The sequence below is a fragment of the Macaca thibetana genome, chromosome 3, assembly GCF_024542745.1.
Source record: "Macaca thibetana thibetana isolate TM-01 chromosome 3, ASM2454274v1, whole genome shotgun sequence".
NCBI lineage: Eukaryota > Metazoa > Chordata > Mammalia > Primates > Cercopithecidae > Macaca > Macaca thibetana.
This window is the reverse complement of record NC_065580.1, coordinates 55,080,471-55,102,376: the sequence shown is the minus strand read 5'-3', so window position 1 is coordinate 55,102,376 and position 21,906 is coordinate 55,080,471.

Here is a 21,906-nt window from a genome sequence, read left to right as displayed (position 1 = left end):
CCAGCTTCTACTCATGCCTCCTCATCCTTACAACTCTGTGAGACAGGTATTATTATTATTGCCAACTTCCAGATAAGGGAGGGAGGCACAAAATGGTTAAGGCAATGAATCCTTAGGCATATACAATAATATATACAATAATGATTGGGTAATGAAAAGGTGTCAGAGACACAAATCAGCTCAGGTCTTCATGACTCCAAAATCTATGTTCACAACAACTGTACTAAAAAACACATGTAGAATCAGGAAATACTTATTTCTAAATATTTTGAAATAAGAAAGTAAAACAATGAAATAATTTTGGCTATTTTTCCCTCAAATTAATAATATTTTTAAATAAGCCTTTTTTATGGAAAGAAGTAGAGTGAAAACTTGGCAAATGGGATTTTTTCTAATGATAACCTTTTTCTCTCAGGTAAGCAATGACCTTTCAAGTCAATATTTACTATGATTGATTGAAATCTAAACATAAAGTTCAACTGAAAAAGAAAGTTTTGGTATATCAAAGAACTTTGATGCAGATAAAGAAGAAATTATTAATCCTGGGAGAGTCAGAACTTTGATCCCATGTTTACCCTCAAGTGAATGGTAGTAGACACATAACCAAAGAAAAGTCATTAAAACGAATCAGGGACTTCAGGGATCCCTTGGATCAATACATAGCTCCCCCCGTGTTTGTAAAAGTTCATTTATCTCTGTGCAAACTGGATGAGTTCTGTTCAGACATCTCACAATACCACACATTCTCTGTGCATTAAAGTCACAAAGGTAGAACTCAAGATAGTTCAGCCATCAGGTAACATATTGTCCCATCTCCAAAATAAATGTCTTTTATTAACTTTCACTAAAAATGCTAAGGCAATCTGTGCACATGTGCTTCAAAGACTACCATAAAAAGAAAGAGCAGGAGATGTTTTTCTATTGCTTCTGGGTTTTGTTTTTTGTTTTAAAGATATACTACTTTCTTCTTTTTTGCCCTTCTACACCCAGAAGCATTTGCCTATTTCATAAACACAAAGTTAAAGAAACTTGCATTAATGGACTCTACATGAATATAAATAATGTCCAGGTTTCCATAGCAAACACTTAGAGCTGTTCATCTTCTCTACCCCTTACAGCAACTGCAAAGTGAAAGTTAGACACCAGCCTGGAGGTCTAATGAGCACCTGTTTCTTTTACTCAGGATATAACTCAAGCTGCTGTAAAAACTGCATTTGTAAAAAAATATGAGAAATGATAAATAAGTTCCTCTTCCCAGAGGCATAGTATAGTAGCCTATCCATAGCTATTGTTTCATAAACAAATTCAACCCAATTGTCATCCCTTGGTGTCCCAGAGGAAAGCAGCACCTGCTTGGAAACAGGAGAACAGGCTCTGGCCCCTGGTTTTAGATCAACTTCCCAGCTTTAGAACCCAACACAAGGACCTACTGGCTGTGTAATTTTGGGCAAGTCACTTAACCATTCTGTGCCTCCCTTCCTTATATGGAAGCCGGGAATAATAATACCTATCTCACAGTATAGGTAAAGATGAGTAGGCATTTAAAAAATAGAATTCAGGGCTGGGTGCAGTGGCTCATGTCTGTAATCCCAGCACTTTGGGAGGCCAAGATGGGTGGATCACCTGAGGTCAGGAGTTTGAGACCAGCTTGATCAACATGGTGAAACCCTGTCTCTACTTAAAAAATACAAAAATTAGCTGGGTGTGGTGGTGCATGTCTGTAATCCCAGCTACTTGGGAGGCTGAGGCAGGAGAATTGCTCAAACCTGGGAGGCAGAGGTTGCAGTGAGCCAAGATCGCGCCATTGCACTCCAGCCTAGGCAACAAGAGTGAAACTCCGTCTCAAAAACAAACAAACAAAAAAACATAGTATTCAGCTATTATTTGACTGTTCCCATGGTTGTTGCATGGATGAATTCTCCCAAATACATATCCGTTTTATTTGCAATAGGATAGATGACATCTGGTAGAGTTAAGAAACCTCCAGATTAATCATATTTGCAATATATCCTGGCTAATTCCATCCAACCTCAAGATCCTTTACAAATACTTCCTTCATGTAGAATCTTCCATGACTAACCTTGACCAAAAAGATATCATGTATATTTCTCCAAATTCTCAAAAATACCATAACTGCTGCCTAGCCCATCCTTGTGATTTAACACACATTGTCTTGTATTCTCAATTATACTTCTTTTTATTTATGAATTGTCTTCCTAACAAGACTTCGAGCTACGCCAAAGTAGAAACTATGTTTAATTTCCACCTTTCTTCCTCCTTTGTTCCACCCTTTTATTAATACTAATAATATTAATAATACCCTCTCATATCTCTTTAGCTAAGGCAATTCCCCAAAAGGGCTGACAGCTGAAGGCTCTCTGCTGGCAGCACTCTCAACAGATAAATCCTTCACTTCTAAAGGGGGACCTGGTTGGTGCATCAAAACTTCCATTATAATATTAAATTAGTAGTAGATACAATAAGCACAGGATACTTTCTCACCTTAGGCAGAGATTTTCTATATGTCCCTTTGTGACAGTGTCAGTGCAGACTTTTCTAGGGGAATAGATTGGATGACCTCTGTAGGTTGACCTTGTTTATTATCAGCCCATAAATCAATGGCAGGTGGGAGGCTTCCCTGGGCAAGCAATTATGTTTCTAGTAAATACTAACATCAATGTGAACCAAAAGATAGGTATCTATTTGAGTAACATGTTCAATTACAGGTTCAAGGAATCCCATTTATGGTTCTCTTCCCCAAACCAAACCTAAGAGAAGCTGAAGAAAAGCTCAGAGCTGGCACTGAAAATGTTAAAAATTAAGAAACTGTGAGAAACTCTTTGAGAAATAGAAGGTAGTTGATTCTGGGGTAGGGTAGATAATGAGAAGCTCTCTAAAGCACCAAATGAGGATAGGCTGGCAGATAATTTTTTTAGTTGTGTTATTTTGTCTCCCCAGCATTGCCCTGGGAGGATTACTGCCTTCTCTGCTATAACCACGGGATCAGAAGGATAATATCCTAGGAGTGTCAAAAGCTGCAGAGGTAAGTAACAAATAACAAAAGTGTAGATGGGCTAGCAGGTATCTGAGCATTTTGCTCCTCCTCAAACTATCCTATAGTTTGAGCAATGATAATATCGTTGGATACAAGCTATTCCTGGGAAGAGGGACTAAACTCTGAAGGTGGAGAAAATGCATGCAGGGGTAGCTTAATCACAGGGGCCTCTCCACCATAAGGCAGTCCCCCCGAATCACTTGGTATAGCACTCCGTGTCTCCTAACTAACTTGGAGAATCAGTAGCCAGGGTCTAAGAAGTTTTTGTTCCCCTCTTCAGGTAGACATTACTAACTGAATATACTAGTCATCGTCCCAGGGAGACCATGGGACCATTTTAATAGTAAGACTATTTACAGTTAGGCAATCAGCATATCACAGTATCTAAGTGCTAGTAACAGGCTGAAAGGGGACAGGGAAGTAGGTACTATCAGAATCACAAGAAGGAAGTCATTTGGAGAGGCCTGTGTTGATGGAATTCTGATCTTTAATCATGGACACAGCTGACAGCATAAGGAGAGAAGTGAGAGAATAAATACCCTTGACTTCACATTCTTCTCTCCCAATATTCTCCTCCTGGGGCTCCCCAGTGGCTGAATCCAATGAGAAGGCAGAGAGCAAGGGCGTTTATTGATGTTTGTACAGGTCAGCCTCCAGGAGCACTGAGCAGGTTAGGAAGAATGGAGAGGGGATGTGGAGGGGTAAACAGAAGATCCCCAGAACACCAAGTTAGCTGATGATCAAGGAACAAATAATTAGATGTCTTGTGAGCACAAGCACTATAAAATTAAAGCAAATAATGAAAAACTTGCACCAAAAATAAGCAAAATGAAAGAAACAGACAAAAACTTAGATAAATCAGAAAATTTAGGGATAGGGAGGAATATCAGAAACAGAAGGTGGAAAAAAAGCAATGATGAAAAATAGCCAATAGGACGTTTGGCATGGAAATTAACACAACAAATGGATTTAACAGCAGAATAGATACAGTCAAAGAACAAATGAATGAACTAGATTAGGCCAAGGAACTCCTCCAGAAGGTGCTGGGAAAGTATAACAAGATGAAGAGAATGAAATATTGGAGAAAAGTTAGTATCTATCTGGTGGAAGCCCCAGATACAGATTACAACTAAAGAAACAAAATACATTTTAAGATATAATAATCAAGAGTCTCCCAGAATTGAATAAACATCACAAACTCTAGAAAGGCAGGATTTACAGTGCTAAAAAGGGCGGAGAAAAAAAAAAAAAACTCATCCTAAATGCATTAAAGTGGAATTGTAAAACATTAAAGAAAAAAAAAATCAGATTTCTCAACTGCAAAACTGAACAGAAGACATGTATATAATCTTTTTAAAGTACCAAAGGAAAACAACTTTCAACCTTGAATTTTATAATCAGCTAATCTATTCCTTAAATGCAATGAGATAAAAATATTATCAGGTATACATGTCTCAGAAAGTTTACTACACCAACACTCTCTTTCACAAAACACTTTGAGTATGTATTCTAGCAACAAGAGAAATAAGTACAGAAGGAGGCAACAAAATATAGAAAGAAAGGATAAATAAAGATATAGTAAGATTTATTTTTGTTTAGATTGCCTTGGCCAAGACAAACAAAAAAACTATATCCATAATTATCCCGAAGTAAAATGGTAGCTGACACTCATATGGTGGGGATGTGCATGGGAAGGTATCAAAGAGAAGGGAATGACAATATGCTAAACTTCCTGACTTCCTGGGGAGGAACCATAGCTTCTGACTATCTTTGATATCGATGGATAAAAGATAAGCATAAAAGAGAATTTAATAAATTAGCATTAACTATCTTGAGAATAGTAATCGTCTTTTATTTTTTAATCATGGCTACATTTTAGTTGTACATATTTATAGAGTATATGTGATACTTTGCTACACACAATGTATAATAATTGTATTACTCCATTTTCATGCTGCTGATAAAGACATACCTGATACTGAGAAGAAATAGAGGTTTAATTGGATTTACCATTCCACATGGCTGGGGAGGCCTCAGAATCATGGCAGGAGGTGAAAGGCACTTCTTACATGGCAGCAGCAAGAGAAAATTAGGAGTAAGCAAAAGCGGAAGCCCCTGATAAACCCATCAGATCTCGTGAGACTTATTCACTATCACAAGAATAGCACAGGAAAGACTGGCCCCCATGATTCAATGACCTCTCCCAGGGTCCCTCCCACGACAAGGGGGAATTCTGGGAGATACAATTCAAGTTGAGATTTGAGTGGGGACACAGCCAAACCATACCAATAATAAAATCAGAGCAATTTGGATATCCATCACCTCAAGAATTTATTTCTTTGTGTTAAGAATATTCCAATTCCACTTTTTAAAGCTAATTTGAAATATATAGTAAGTTATTGTTAACTATAGTTACCTATTGTGCTTCTGCATGCTAGATCTTATTTTTTCTATCTAACTGTATTTTTGTACCCACTTACCATCCCCTCTTTAACCTCCCCATTACCTTTTCCGGCCTCTAGTAGCCATCATTCAAGAATAGTAATAGATTTTTAATGTTCAAACACAAGAAGACAATTGTAATCTATCCAATAGAAGACAGGAAACAACAAAAAAATAATTTTTGTAAATCAGAAATCTATGTAAAGGGAGCAAACTAATTGCAGATTTTTAGATTGGATTTAGGGGTAAAATCCAGTAATAAATTGTTTACAACAGATGCATTTATTTATTTATTTATTTATTTATGAGATGTAGTCTCACTCTGTCACCCAGGCTGGAGTACAGTAGATTGATCTTGGCTCACTGCAACCTCCACCTCCCAGGTTCAAGTGATTCTCCTGCCTCAGCCTCCTGAGTAGCTGGAACTACAGGCATGGACCACCATGCCTGGCTAATTTCTGTATTTTTAGTAGAGACAGGGTTTCACCATGTTGGCCAGCCTGGTCTCAAACTCCTGGCCACAGGTGATCCCCCTGTCTCAGCCTCCCAAAGTGCTGGGATTATAGATGTGAACCACCATGCTCTGCCAACAAATCAGTTTAAATTAACCTCAGATTCAGTTTCCACTGATACACACACAAAAAGAAGAAAAATAAGTTGACTTCAGATACGGTTAAATGAGAAAAAAAGAGATAATTTTAATAAATGGGGAAAATCATTTGATAAACTTTACCTATATTTTCTGATGTAGGAGCAACACAAATAAAACAGAACAGAGATTCTAGCAATCAATCCGCGAATATATAAAAACTCTATACACAGTAGTGATAACATTATAAGTAGTAAAAAAGCAAGAATCATTTAGTAGATGGAGTTGGAATACATACAGAAAAATAAGTGATAGCTTAAGAATAATTTAGTAGATGTATTTCATTACATAGAGAAAAACAAGGATGCTCTCTATGTTGAACTATATTAATTAGAATTGGGTTTATATACATTTAACAAAAAAAAAGTGGCAATGGCTTAAACAAGGGAGAAGCTTATTTCTCTCTCCTGTAAGAGAAGCACAGAGGTAGGATTTAGGGCTGGAATTGTAACTCTATAGTGTCATCAAATCCTTCCCATCTTTCTGCTCAGCCACACTCAGCATATAGCACCCATCCTCAAGGTCCTTCCATGGCCCAAGATGGTTGCTGATCCTCCAGACATTATTTCAGCTGTCTAGGTTGGTAGTAAAAAGAATCAAGGAGAGAGAAGGAGGAACTTATATTCTCCATTTTAAAGAATCTTCCCAGGAATAACCATAGTACATATTTCAGAGAGTTGCTGTGAAGTCTGAATACAATAAAGTTCTTGGTCCACTTCCTGGCCACAGAAATGTTAGCTATTATTGTTGTTGTTGAGAATGCAGGCACAAACAGTAATTACAATTCAGTATAGTAAATGTCTGGTAGGTGATGTAGGCACAGAAAAGGACCCTGTGTGTTAGGGAAGGCTCTATATAGGAGGTCATAGTTAGGCTGTGTCTTCAAGTATGAGTAAGAGTTCACCTACAAAGAGAAAAATTAACTGCTAGTTGGAAGAAACAGCACATTCACTGGTGTGGTCATTAGAAAAGTGTGGAGTATTCAGGGGATGTTGAGAAGTTCAATGTAGCTAGGGTAATGTGCATGTGTCCAAGTTCAGGATGCACACTGGGGCCTTCTCTGCCATATCCTTGAGCAATGGGAATGGAAAACCAGCAGAAAAGAACTTCAGCTTGTGAGTGGCACAATTATACTTGTATTGTATTGCATTTTCTTTTCCCTTATCCCCCAGATTCACACGAATAAAGCTGTGATTATGCTTCTTTCAAAAAACAAAAGAATCTTCCCAAGGGTTTTATGCATACTTTTGTTTATATCAAATAAATGACAATTAAGTAAAATGGCCTCACCTAGCTGTAAGAGAGTCCAGGAAATGAGTCTTTGTTATGGGCAGTAATATGTTAATCTAAAAACTGAGGTTATAAGCTCCAAATTGGTTAAAGACCTAAATACGAGAGGAACAATCATAGAGCCAATTAAATAATATAAAGCTAAGAAAATAAATGTAGAAGACACTTGTAAAATTTATGAAAATATCTTTGTAATACTAGGGGTTGAATTTCAGAAATGAAACATAAGAAACCAAAACCATAAGAGGAAAATGGATAGATTTTATTACAACAGAAGTAAAGATTTCTGTTTAATGAAGGACAGTATAAATCAAGTTTCCCGCAAAGGAGTTGACAGACTGGAAAAGGTTTTTTGCAAGACCTTAAACCAACAAGGGATTAATGTCTGAAGACACAAAGAACCAAAATTATCAAGAAGAAATAGCTATATTTTATAACAAGGTCTTTAAAGAGGTGAGTGAGTTAAAATGAGGCTGCTAGGATGGGACCCTAACAAAAAAGATGCTCTTATGTCAGAGATAAGGTATTCTGCAGCAAGAGTCTAGGAGTACTGATTTATTCACATGGTAGGACACTGGTGAATGCCAGTAAGCTAACGACCAGACCAGCCACGATACAGGTAATAGATGTGCAGGGAACCAGTTATATGGAGATTGTATCGCAAGGTGAGGACTCCAGTTCACAAGAGACTTGGGTTCCAAGCAATGGCAGGGCTGAAACAAATCAACTCTGCCTTGATACTAAGCTCACAAACATCTTCCGCTCCTTCCTTTTGTTCCCTAACCTCTCATATACACCACATATCCTCCTAGCCTTCCTCAACTCTATCCCAAGTACATAAGACCAAAATTGTTCTTAAAAACCTACAAAGGGAGGTTCCTGAGTGAGGAACCTCAGGCAAGGCAGGCTGCAGTTCCCCAGGCCTGCCCCACAGGGAGGCAGATGAGTCTGGGCGAGTATTCGAGTGCCGTGCTGGCAGGCCGGCAGTGCTGGGGGACCTGACACACCCTCCGCGGCTGCTGACCCGGGTGCTAAGCCCCTCACTGCCTGGGGCTGCTGGCTGGCTGCTCCGAGTGTGGGGCCTGCCGAGCCTGGCCAACCCGGCATTCGTGCTGGCTCTGGTTCCCGCCTGCGCCTCTCCCTCCACACCTCCGCACAAGCAGAGGGAACCGGCTCGGTACTCGGCGAGCCCAGAGAGGGGCTCCCACAGTGCAGGGGTTGGCTGAAGAGCTCCTCAGGCACCACCAGAGTGGACGCCAAGGCTGAGGAGGCACCGAGCGCGAGGGCTGCTAACACGTTGTCACCTCTCACTACTATATGTATGTAAATTATTACTATTATTTGGAATAAATTAACATAGGAAGTTGCCATGTTATTATGACTGAATAACTTCTGAGATGTGGATTTTCTTTACACAGTAATATCTCATAAAGAAACTTTGAAGAACTATCCCCATGGCATTGGGTGCTTTTTTTTTTTTTTTTTTTTTTTTTTTTTTTTTGAGACGGAGTCTCGCTCTGTCGCCCAGGCTGGACTGCAGTGGCGCGATCTCGGCTCACTGCAAGCTCCGCCTCCCGGGTTCACGCCATTCTCCTGCCTCAGCCTCCCGAGTAGCTGGGACTACAGGCGCCCGCCACGGCGCCCGGCTCATTTTTTGTATTTTTAGTAGAGACGGGGTTTCACCGTGGTCTCGATCTCCTGACCTTGTGATCCGCCCGCCTCGGCCTCCCAAAGTGCTGGGATTACAGGCGTGAGCCACCGCGCCCGGCTGCATTGGGTACTTTTAACTTATATTTTGCACTTTCTGCCTTTAAATATTTCCATTTATTACCTGAACCCAAATTAACCCATATAGTGGCCTCAGTTATCATGAATGTCTGTTAAACAGTATTTTGGCTTACATAGCCACAGAGCTGCAAAAAAAAAGTCACTCTCTGTTATGCTTCTAAAGAAAGATATATTCGTATTCTGATGTTTTTATTATAAGGAGAGTCAGTAAATGATCTACACAGAGTTCACACTGGAGACGTTGACAGTGTATGATCCCATCATCTGAAATGTGTATAGGTTCTGCTATTGCAGCTGTAAATCAGAAAGACACTTGCGCTGCCTGGTTCTCCTTGCAAGATATCTCTAAATTAAAGTTAAACTCATAAACTGCTTTCTTGAGATGATCAGAAAATCAGATTCTGGGGAATCCAATGCTTACCCAATTTATCCCCAGCAGAGGTTGAAAAGTTGTACATTAAGTCTTTCCTGTCTTTCCTCTCAGCCCTCCTTGCTGAAGGAACAATAAGTATCAACTTTCTGTTAAAATAAATAAATAAAAAAACACTTAGGGGAGAGAGGTTTCTTCCTCTGGGCTGTTCAATCCCCTGTGTCTGATTTCCTACAGAGTGCTAATTATCAGTAGAAACTTGTTAGATGAAGTCTGTGCATTGGGCATCTTGGTGCAAGAAACAGAAATGAAATTACCACTTCATTTCACATAAATATCAAGCAGTCACCAAGAAGGCAAGAACCAGTGCCAACTTCAGATATGAACTGGTGACTTCCAGGAAGCATGCTGGCTTTAGACATAAATTAAATTGGGTGCTGGGATGGGTGAGGAAACCAAGCTAGCCAGAAAATAGCTCCTGCTTGTGCTGGATAGTATCTGCAATTCCATGGTGTGGGTTTCACTCCTTAGTTTAAGACTTTCCTAGGTTATTAAATTGCAAGTAATCTAAGGAAGGAAGACATCTTAAATCTTATCAGTTTCTTGTATCTTATTGTGAATGAGTTTCAGATCCTATCCCGTGAGTAAATTTTAGAAATGGAGAGAATTAGAACAGAATTAGAAAACTTGGGAAGAGAGACAAGGGCAGGAGCTTAGAACAAACCTAAGTTGTCCCAAATCTTGCTCTGCAGTGCTGGCTCTGACTCATCAGTCTTTTGCTGGACCACTCAGTCACCCGATCCCAAAGGGAAACAGAAAGCCCTCAACTATTCCACAGGAGGAATTTTGTGGTTAAGAGGAAATCACAGCCCCTTTCCCCCCACAGGTTGGTAACACCTAGTTAGGTCATAAGACAACATATTTGATCAACTATAATGGAGTAACTATTTGGGGCAATGTTCTATTTGAAGGTGGTGAAGGAAGAAGACCAAAATGAAATAGAAATAAAACTAGTTGTCCTTGTCCTTTGATAATACAGTAAGAAAAATCCTGTAACATAGAAAACAACAATAATGCAAAGCAATGTGTCTGATGGTACAAATGAATAAAATAGAGGCACTGTATATAAGTGAAAGTTGAATCTGAGCAGGATTGATTACAGAAGACTTCCTTCAGAAGAGATCAGAGCCCCATCAGAAGCTAATGTCAGATACAAAGGAGAAGCCATTCCCAGGATTTTTCTTTTTTTTCTTTTTGGTAAAGAAGAAGTCTTGCTGTGTTGCCCAGGCTCGTCTTGAACTCCTGGCCTCAAGCAATTCTCCTGTCTTGGCCTCCCAAACTGTTGGGATTACAGGTGTGAGCCACCACTCCTGGCTTCCAGGAATTTAAAAACAAAAAACAAAAACAAACAAAAAAAAAAACCACTACCCAACATGTACACATTAGGGTAGACATTGGTTATATGGGCCTCAATTACCCTGTTAGAGAAGTGGCAACTCTTCAATGAAACAAACTGTTCTTGCTGTCACTGAAAGTACTAATATAGCTGTGGATTGTGGCTGTGAAAAGTTTTCCTAAATCTCCCTTCATCTGTGATCTCATAATACCCAGTACACATCCTTTAGTTTGCACTAAAGGATTATGATTTGTTTATAGCTATTTTCCCCAAGAGTTTGGAAGTTCCTGAAATGCTGGGATCGTGTCTTATTCATCCTAGTAACCCCAATACCTGACACAGGGTATGATACATAGGTAGCACTCAATAATAATCATCAATATTTATTGAGCACCTGCAAGATGCCAGGTAGGATAGAGTGGTGAACAAGATAGATGGGACTCTTGTCCTCACGCAGCTTATGTGCAATACCAGTCAGTGCATAGGTAAATGGGTGAAGCACTGAATGGATGTGTGTGTTTTCAGATACTGCAGATGCTGTCAGGACATTACAAAGTCTATAAGGCCTTTTTACTCCTTGAAAGGGATAAAACACCTTTGTTGAAAACTTCTCTTTGTCATACTGATAAGGGTTCCACAGAGACACAAAGCTTCATCCTCCAGGAGAAAGCTTTGTGGTTGGATGAGCTGGAAGGAGGCTACCAGGGATAGATGGTCTGGCAGGATGACAGAGTTCAGGTAAACAGTCCACTAGCCTAAAGCACTGAGAGAGCCCCTTCATCAGTGGTAAGGAGGTTTGTCTATGCAATACTTCACATAAACTCTCTATTCTCACTAGTTCCTGATTCAGTAAGCCCATCAATCCTATTTACAAGATGTCTAATACTTACATGCTGTTCCTCTCAAGAATCCCATGGTATGAATTTCTAGCTAAGTCTGATGTTTCTCTTCTTAATCTCCGAAGACTGCTCTGATGCATTTTTTCACCAGAAGCTTGGAAAACAAAGCTAGCTATCAAAATAATAGGTCTCAACAATTCATCATCTAATCCTAAGTGGCCCTGAAATTTTTCTAAAAAGATTCAGATTGGGCAGTAAAGCATGTCTTAAATTTATAAAATAAAAGAATGAGGGTAGAAATTTGATTCATCCTAAAATAATGGTTTTGCATTTCTCACAATTTATTGGTGAGAGATGCTTCAAGTCCTAGAAATGCAGAATTTTAAAATAGTAATCATTAACATCTGTATAGCATTTTACAAATTAAGTCTCACAACCAACCCATAAGGGAAATAAGGAAGGAATTCACTATGAGACAAATAATGAAACTTTAGATTTTTCTAATATTTTTCTCCAATTTTTTAATGAAAAATTTCAAATGCAGTAAAATTGAAAGAAAAGAACATTAGACACCCAGGTACCCATCACCTAAACTGAACTCTTGCCAATATTTTGCTAACTTTGCTTTACCTGTACATTTATTAAAATATTTCTTTTTTGCTGAACCATTTGTAATTAAGTTGCAAATATCATAAATATTATCCCTAAATGTTTCATAATGCATCAATTTAAAATAATGACTTTTTTATATTGATAATTTCATTTTTACCATAAGAAAATTGGTGCTTATTCCCTAACATCATCTAATATTTAATCCATATCTAAATTGCTTCAGTTGTCTTCCAACGTTCTTTTTTGTTTTTTTTTGTTTTAATTGAGACACAATTCACATACTGTAATGGACACCCTTTCAAAGTATAAAATTTACTGGTGTTAGTATACTCCATGGCCACTATCTAATTCCAGAATATTTTCATCACCCAAGGACATCTTTACCCACTCATTAGCAGTCACTCTTCATTCCCTTCTCCCCTCAGCCCCTGCCAATTACTAATTTACTTTCCATCTCTGTGGACTTTCTTATTCTGTACATTTCATATAAATGGACCCATACAATATATGTCCTTTATGTCTGGCTTCTGTCACTGAACATAATGTTTCCAAGGTTCATCCATATTGTAGAATGTATTTTGCCACTAAAAGTAATGGCAAAAAGTGCAAATACTTTTGCACCAACCTAATAGCACTCCAATTCTGTTATGGCTGAATAAGATTCCATTTCATGGCTATACCGTATTTTCTTTATCCATTCATTAGTTGGCAGAAAATTTGAATTGATCCCATTGCTATGAACATTCATGTACAAATTTTTGTGTGGACACATGTTTTCAACTCTTGAATATACATATATCTGGAAGTGAAATTTCTGGGACATATGGTAACTCCATGTTTAATATTTTAATGAAGTGCCAAGGGTTTTTCAAATGGCTGCATCATTTTACACACCCACCAGCAATGTATGACAGTTCCAATTTATCTGGGTTCAGTGTATACTGCTCGGGTTATGGGTGCACCAAAATCTCACAAATAACAACTAAAGAACTTACTCATATAATCAAATACCACTTCTTTCCCAAAAATCTATGGAAATATTTTAAAAAATAAATAAAAATCAGGCCGGGCGCGGTGGCTCAAGCCTGTAATCCCAGCACGAGACGGGTGGATCAAAGGAGATCCAGACCATCCTGGCTAACACAGTGAAACCCCGTCTCTACTAAAAATACAAAAAAAAAAAACTAGCCGGGCGAGGTGGCGGGCGCCTGTAGTCCCAGCTATCAGGCTGAGGCAGGAGAATGGCGTAAACCCAGGAGGCGGAGCTTGCAGTGAGCTTTCCGGCCACTGCACTCCAGCCTAGGGACAGAAAGACTCCGTCTCAAAAAAAAAAAAAAAAAAAAAAATTAAAAAATAAATAAAAATCAAATGAAATCATAAAAAAGAGAGGGTTACAGTTTCTTCATATCTTCACGAACACATGTTATGGTATCTTTTTTATTATTGCCATCATAATGATATAAAGTAATATCTCATTATGGTTTTGATATGCATTTTCCTAATGATAAATGAAGCTGAGAATTGTTTCGTATACTCACTGACCATTTATATACTTTCTTTAGAGAAAGTCTATTCAAATTCTTTGCTTATTTTAAAATGAGATTGCCTTGATTTTACGCGTAGAAAATCCCATCATCTCAGCCTAAAAACTTCTTAAGCTGTTAAGCAACTTTAGCAAAGTCTCAAGACACAAAATCATTAGCATTCCTCTACACCAACAACAGGCAAGCAGAGAGCCAAGTCATAAATGCACTCACATTTACAACTACTACAAAAGGAATAAAATACCTAGGAATACAACTAACAAGGGAAATGAAATCAGAGAGGACATAAATGGAAAAACATTCCATGCTCATAGATAACATGAAAATGGCCATACTGCCCAAAGTAATTTATAGGTTCAATGCTATTCCCATTAAACTACCACTGACATTCTTCACAGAATTAGAAGAAACAATTTTAAAATTTCAAAAAATAACCCAAATAGGCAAGACAATCCTAAGCAAAAAGAACAAAGCTGGAGGCATCACATTACCTGGCTTCAAACTATACTATAAGGCTACAGAAAACAAAACAGCATGGTACTGGTACAAAAACTGACACATAGATGAATGGAACAGAATAGAGGACTCAGAAATAAGACTGCACACCTACAACCATCTGATCTTCAACAAACCTGACAAAAACAAGAAAAGGGGAAGGAATTCCTATTTAATAAATGGTGCTGGGAGAACTTGCTAGCCATATGCAGAAAATTGAAACTGGACCACTTTCTTACACTTTATACAATAACTCAAGATGAATTAAAGACTTAAATGTAAAACCCAAAACTGTAAAATCCCTAGGAGAAAATCTAGATAATAACATTCAGGACATAGGCATGGGCAAAGATTTTATGATGTAAACATCAAAAGCAAAAATTGACAAATGGGATCTAATTCAATGAAAGAGCTTCTGCACAGAAAAAGAAACTATCATCAGAGTGAACAGACAACCTACAGAATGAGAGAAAATTTTTGCAATCTGTTCAACTGACAAAGGCCTAATATCCACAGTCAACAAGGAACTTAAACAAATTTACAAGAAAAAAGCAACCCCATTAAAAAGTGGGCAAAGAACATAAAGAGACACTTCTCAAAAGAAGACATTCATGCAGCCACAAATATATGAAAGAAAGCTCAACATCACTGATCAACTGAGAAATGAAAATCAAAACCACAATGAGACAGCATCTCATGCCAGTCAGAATGGTGATTATTAAAAAGTCTAGAAACAACAGATGCTGGCAAGGTTGTGGAGAAAAAGGAATGCTTTTACACTGTTGATGGGAGTGTAAATTAGTTTAACTATTGTAGAAGACAGTGTAATGATTCCTCAAAGATCTAGAGGCAGAAATACCATTTGACTTAGCAATCCCATTACTGGCTATATGCCAAAAGGAATATAAATAATTCTATTATAAAGATACATGCATGTGTATGTTCATTAATGCATGATTCACAATATCAAAGAAATGGAATCAACCCACATGCCCATCGAGGATAGACTGGATAAAGAAAATGTGGTACATATACACTATGGAATACTATGCAGCCATAAAAAGGAATGAGATCATGTCCTTTTCAGGGACATGGATGGAGCTGGAAGCTGTTATCCTCAGCAAAACAAACACTCCATGTGGGAGCTGAATGATGAAACCACATGCACACATTGGGGGAACAACACACACGGGGGCCTGTCAGGAGGAAGGATGGGAGGAGGGACAGCATCAGGAAGAATAGCTGGTGGATGCTGGGCTTAATACCAAGGGGATGGGTTGATCATCATGGCACATGTTTACCTATGTAACAAACCTGTGCATCCTGTACATGTGCCCAAGAAATTAAAAGTTGAAAAGAACTTCACAATATTAAAAAAAAATAAAATAAAATTAGGTTGTCTTTTATTGTTGAGTTGTAAAGGTTCTTTATATATTCTGGATATCAAACCCTTATTGGATATATGATTTGTAAATATTTTCTCCCATTCTGTGAGTTGTATTTTTACTTTATTGAAGCCATCTAGACATAGACATGGGCAAAGCCTGCATGACTAAAACACCAAAAGCAATGGCAACAAAAGTTAAAATTGACAAATGGGATCTAATTAAACTAAAGAGCTTCTGCACAGCAAAAGAAACTATCATCAGAGTGAACAGCCAACCTGCAGAATGGGAAAAAAATTTTGCAATCTATCCATCTGACAAAGGGCTAATATACAGAATCTACAAGGAACTTAAACAAATTTACAAGAAAAAAAAACACCCCATCAAAAAGTGGGCAAAGGATATGAACAGACATTTCTCAAAAGACATATATGCAGCCAAAAACCATGAAAAAATGCTCATCATCACTGATCATTAGAGAAATGCAGATCAAAACCACAATGAGATACCATCTCATGCCAGTTAGAATGGCGATCATTAAACAGTCAGGAAACAACAGATGCTGGAGAGGACGTGGAGAAATAGGAATGCTTTTACACTGTTGGTAGGAGTGTAAATTAGTTCAACCATTGTGGAAGACAGTGTGGTGATTCCTCAAGGATTTAGAGCTAGAAATACCATTTGGCCTGGCAATCCCATTACTGGGTATATACCCAAAGGATTATAAATCATTCTACTATAAAGACACATGCACACATATGTTTATTGCAGCACTATTCACAATAGCAAAGACTTGGAACCAACCCAAATGCCCATCAATGATAGACTGGATAAAGAAAATGTGGCACATATACATCATGGAATACTATGCAGCCATAAAAAAGAATGAATTCATGTCCTTTGCAGGGATGTGGATGAAGCTGGAAACCATCATTCTCAGCAAACTAACACAGGAACAGGAAACCAAACACCACATGTTCTCACTCAGAAGTAGGAGCTGAACAGTGAGAACACATGGACACATGGAGGGGGACATCACACACCAGGGCCTGTTGGTGTGGGGGGCTAGGGGAGGGATAGCATTAGGAGAAATACCTAATGTAGATGACAGGTTGATGGGTGCAGCAAACCACCATGGCAAGTGTATACCTATGTTACAAACCTGCATGTTCCACACATGTATCCCAAAACTTAAAGTATAATTTACACCAGGGCCTATCATGGGGAGGGGGGAGGGGGGAAGGATTGCATTGGGAGTTATACCTGATGTAAATGACGAGTTGATGGGTGCTGATGAGTTGATGGGTGCAGCACAGCAACATGGCACAAGTATACATATGTAACAAACCTGCACGTTATGCACATGTACCCTAGAACTTAAAGTATAATAATAATAATAAATAAATTTAAAAAAATAAATAAAATAAAATAAAAAAAGGAAAGAAAATATGGCACGCACACACATAACATAAAAGTTTTACATTTTGATGAAGTTCAGTCCTTCTGTTTTTTCTTTTGTGATTTGTTCTTTTGGTATCATTGCCTAAGAAATAATTGTCTAATCCAAGGTCATGAAATTTACTCCTGTTTTCTTCTAAGAGTTTTACAGTTTTAATGCTTACATTTAGGTCTATAGTCAACTTTGAATGAATTTTTGTGTAAGGTGTAAAGTAGGGATCCAACTTAATTTTTTTCCACATAAATACCCAGTTATCCCAGTACCACTTACTGAAAAGATTATTCTTTCTCCATTGAATTGTCTTGACACCCTTGTCAGAATCAGCTGACCATATACCTGTGGGTTTATTTCTGGGATCTCATTTCTATTCCACTGATCCATATGTCTATACTTATGCCATATTTATGCTGGTCTTGATTACTGTAGCTTTGCAGTAAGTTTTGAAATCGGTAAGTATGTGTTCTCCAACTTTGCTCTTCTTTTTAAGATTGTTTTTGCTATTCTGGGTTGCATGTATTTCCATATGAATATTAAGATCAGTTTATCAATTCCTGCAAAATAGATAGCTAAGACTTTGATAGGGATTGTGTTTAATAATTTTTTTAACTTACAAAGAGTGGCTTTTAGGTAATAGTCAATAAGCTTTTCTAAGCGAAGAAGTTTTTCAAGGACAGTCACTTTTAACTATTTTAATTGTTCCAAACGACTAAATATGGGGTATTTATTATCATTTTTAAATAACTTCATTCATTTTGAAGAAAAATTACATTAAATACATGCAAAACTGAATTTCAAAGGGTGTTCATGAATAAAGATGTGTGCTGCCGAGTAATCTACAGCACTCCTAGCAAGAACCAGTGCTCTCTAATCAGCAACTTTTTTTAAAGATAATTTTGCAAGAGTTTTTTTGCTTTTAAAGAAATCTGATTGCTAATTATTAAAAAGAGTACTACATAGCTCTAAGCACTAAGAAAGTGAGGAACAGATTGAAAGATGAATTTTCAGTGAATGAGAATTCAAAAAGCAACAACTGCACTTCAATCTGTTGGGGTAGGCTCTTCAAATGCCCCTTTATGGAAGTCTGATTGCCTGGGATTTCAGTTAGTAATACTGTCAAAGAAAAATATCTCACAATGCTTGCTCTTATGAGTTTGCATGCCTAACCCTTGCAAGTGATTTTTTTTCCCTACTGCTCTTTCTTCTCCTCAATGCCTCTTTATCGCTTACCTCCAATTCCTCTTCCTTGAGGCCTCTCTTTTTTCTTTTTTTGGAATTTCATGTTTAGATTTTAAAAAGTATTTTAGGCTGTTCGTGGTGTCTCATGCCTGTAATCCCAGCACTTTGGGAGCTTGAGGCAGGGAGACCACTTGAGGTCAGGAGTTCAAGACCAGCCTGGCCAACATGGCGAAACCCTGACTCCACTAAAAATACAGAAATTAGCCGGGCGTGGTGGTGCACACCTGTAATCCCAGCTACCCCGGAGGCTGAGGCAAGAGAATCACCTGAACCCAGGAGGCAGAAGTTGCAGTGAGCCATGATCCCACTGTACTCCACCCTGAGCGACAGAGTAAGACGTCTCAAAAAGTAAACAAATAAATAATTAAATAAAAAGTATGTTAAAATATAGTGAAAATACATTGTTACTTACATAATTTTTTCTACATCAAGATCACTGCCAACTGATTAACATCCTGCAAAAGTGCCAGGGTCCTGGCTGGGGAATATGGGGATCAGTTTGGATGAGCATGCTGATGTATGTCAAAACATGATGCTATCTGTCCACTGACTCTCCAGCAAGACAGATTTAGGTGTAACATTTCCTAACAAAATGTTTTGGTACTTCTAAGACAAATTTTTCTTCAATAGGACTCAAGATTGAAGAGACAAATTTTTCTCTATGACAAACACTATTCTATAAACGAAATAACACTTAAATATATGCATCATAAATGTGAATTTTGCCAGCTGTAAGATGTCTTATCAGATGGCCACTTCATGGATTATATGAGGAAAATTTTAATTCCATGGTGGCAACTTTGGCGCACTTGGTTCGCTTCTGAATCAGCCATCTTCCTACACCATCAGAGAATCTATGTTCAGAGAAGAAAAGTCCTTTTAATATAACTGTATATGAAATATAAATAGCGGAATAAATCTAAAAAAAAAAAAAGTAGCATTTTCCAAAACGAATATTTGATTTTTTTTTCTTATCTATTATTTTGAATTCTCTGACCCACTAGCCTCCCATGTATTATCCTAAATTACCAAAAGTTTAACACATGGAGATTTAACAAGTTTGGGCTTTCTTTAAAAGGTAACACATTTGGCTGGGTGCTGTGGCTCACACCTGTAATCCCAGCACTTTGGGAGGCCGAGGCGGGCGGATCACGAGGCCAGGAGATCGAGACCATCCTGGCTAACACGGTGAAACCCCGTCTCTGCTAAAAATACAAAAAAATGGCCGGGCGTGGTGGCGGGCACCTGTAGTCCCAGCTACTCAGGAGGCTGAGGCAGGAGAATGGCGTGAACCCGGGAGGCGGAGTTTGCAGTGAGCTGAGATTGCACCACTGCACTCCAGCCTGGGCGACAGAGTGAGACTCTGTCTCAAAAAAAAAAAAAAAAAAAAAAACGGTAACACGTTCAGTTAAATACCCATTTACCCACAGATACATTCACCATCATTGGTGTTACTGAAAGATTTAATATGCTAGTTAGGTGTGTTTCTGAGAATATCCTTGTTTAGTCTGATTTGAAAAAACTCACACCTCTCCTTGGACTCTCCTTGCCACAAAACCCTTGTGGAAATTTTATTACAATAGTATACTTTCGCAAATAATTGGTATTTTAAGGCTTCTATATTTTTCTTAATTTGTAATTTGGTATTATTAAAGAACACACTCCATAACAATAGCTTTGAAACTGTTTTTGATTATGGCCCACATAAAAAATCCATTTTACCTTGCAACTCACTACACACACACAGGTGTGTGTTTGTGTGTGTGGTATGTCAAACAACAAAAGTTTTATGAAACAGTATTCACCCTTACCACATGCATGCATGCTGATATTTTCTATTCTATTTCTTTCCTTTTGTAAAGATGCTGGGTAATCTACCTAGCTGCTGATGTCACAGCTCAATAATGGTTCCCAACCTGCAGTTTGATCAACATTGTTCAGAGAAAAGACAGTCTTATTACAACAGAGTAATGCAAGAATAGGATCTTAGTTTGTCCCCTGATAACCCTAGCTTTGAATGAGACGCTACCCCATTTTGAGTAATCTCTAAGCCTTGCATTCTTTTCTATTTTCCTTCTTCTGTAATAATCTCACATGCCACCTACCACAGGTAAATACAAATATGCAAAGAGATAAGACAGCAATCCTATAGTAATATCAGTCACAGGCTTTTAAAAAAAAAATCCTCCTCTGCAACATAACATTCTATAAAATTGGTGGTTATGTAATCAGCAATCAAGAGAAGGGCAAATATTGAAAAAGAAAGAGTCCCAAAAAAGCAAAACACAAATAGCATATAACAGTTTACAGTCTCTCTCTCTCTCTAGTCTTTTTATCCTCCGTCCTCCCTAATGCCAATTTTTTTTTTTTTTTTTTTTTTTTTTTTTTTTTTTTTGCCCAGTGGGTAGAATACAGTTGCCTTCTTTACCCTAATGTCTGCTTTCTTTCCCAGAAAGTTGCTTTTCTGTTAGACTCATGGCAGCCTTCCATGCAGTCTCTCCCCATTCTTGTCTAGCACTCTCTGAATAATGGAAGCTCTTTTATTCAGTCCTGGGCACTAGCTCTCACTTGACTCCTCACCCACTAATCAATCACTCATCGCCCAAGGATTCCCAGTAAACTCTGGCTCCCCTTCCTCCCCTGCCAGAACATCTTTTCAGCTTTCATCAAACAAAGGCACATGATTACATAGCCAACATAGACAAGAACAACACAAAACAAAGGAAGGGGTTTTGTGTTTTTTTAAGTTTATTTCATTGCAGACAACATAGAATTCTATTGGGTAGATATTATCTGCTGTATCAACTCAGCATAAGATAAAAATTTTATTTGGTTTACCCAGGGATTAGGTGAAATTAATTGAGCAATAGGGAATTCCCTGCCCCTGCTCTTGCTGGAGGAAAAGTCCCTTTAGTAGTTATGGCCTTTCTGTTTGACTGTATGTATATGGACCTTGCTAGTGAGGCTGTGTTATTTTTAATCTTCCATCTTACCACTTGTGAATTTTGTTAATTGCTTTTCCTTTTTCTACAATGAATCCTTCTTTTATTGTTACTCAGACACCCAAACTAAATAAAAAACCTGTAACTCAGAGTGGAGTAGAAGTATATCATCAGCTTCCTGTTCAAAACATGTTGTTTCAGCATTTGCCATATTATCTTTTTGGAATCCATACTTAATTATATTATTCCACCTAAAAATATTGGCTAGATAACTTTAATATCAGGTGGACAAAGCTCAAAAAGAGAATTAACCTATTTGGTCTTTTTGCTTTATTGTTTTTTTCCCATGATTTTAATTAATAGATATCCATATATATATTTTTCTAACATTATATAGTGGTATA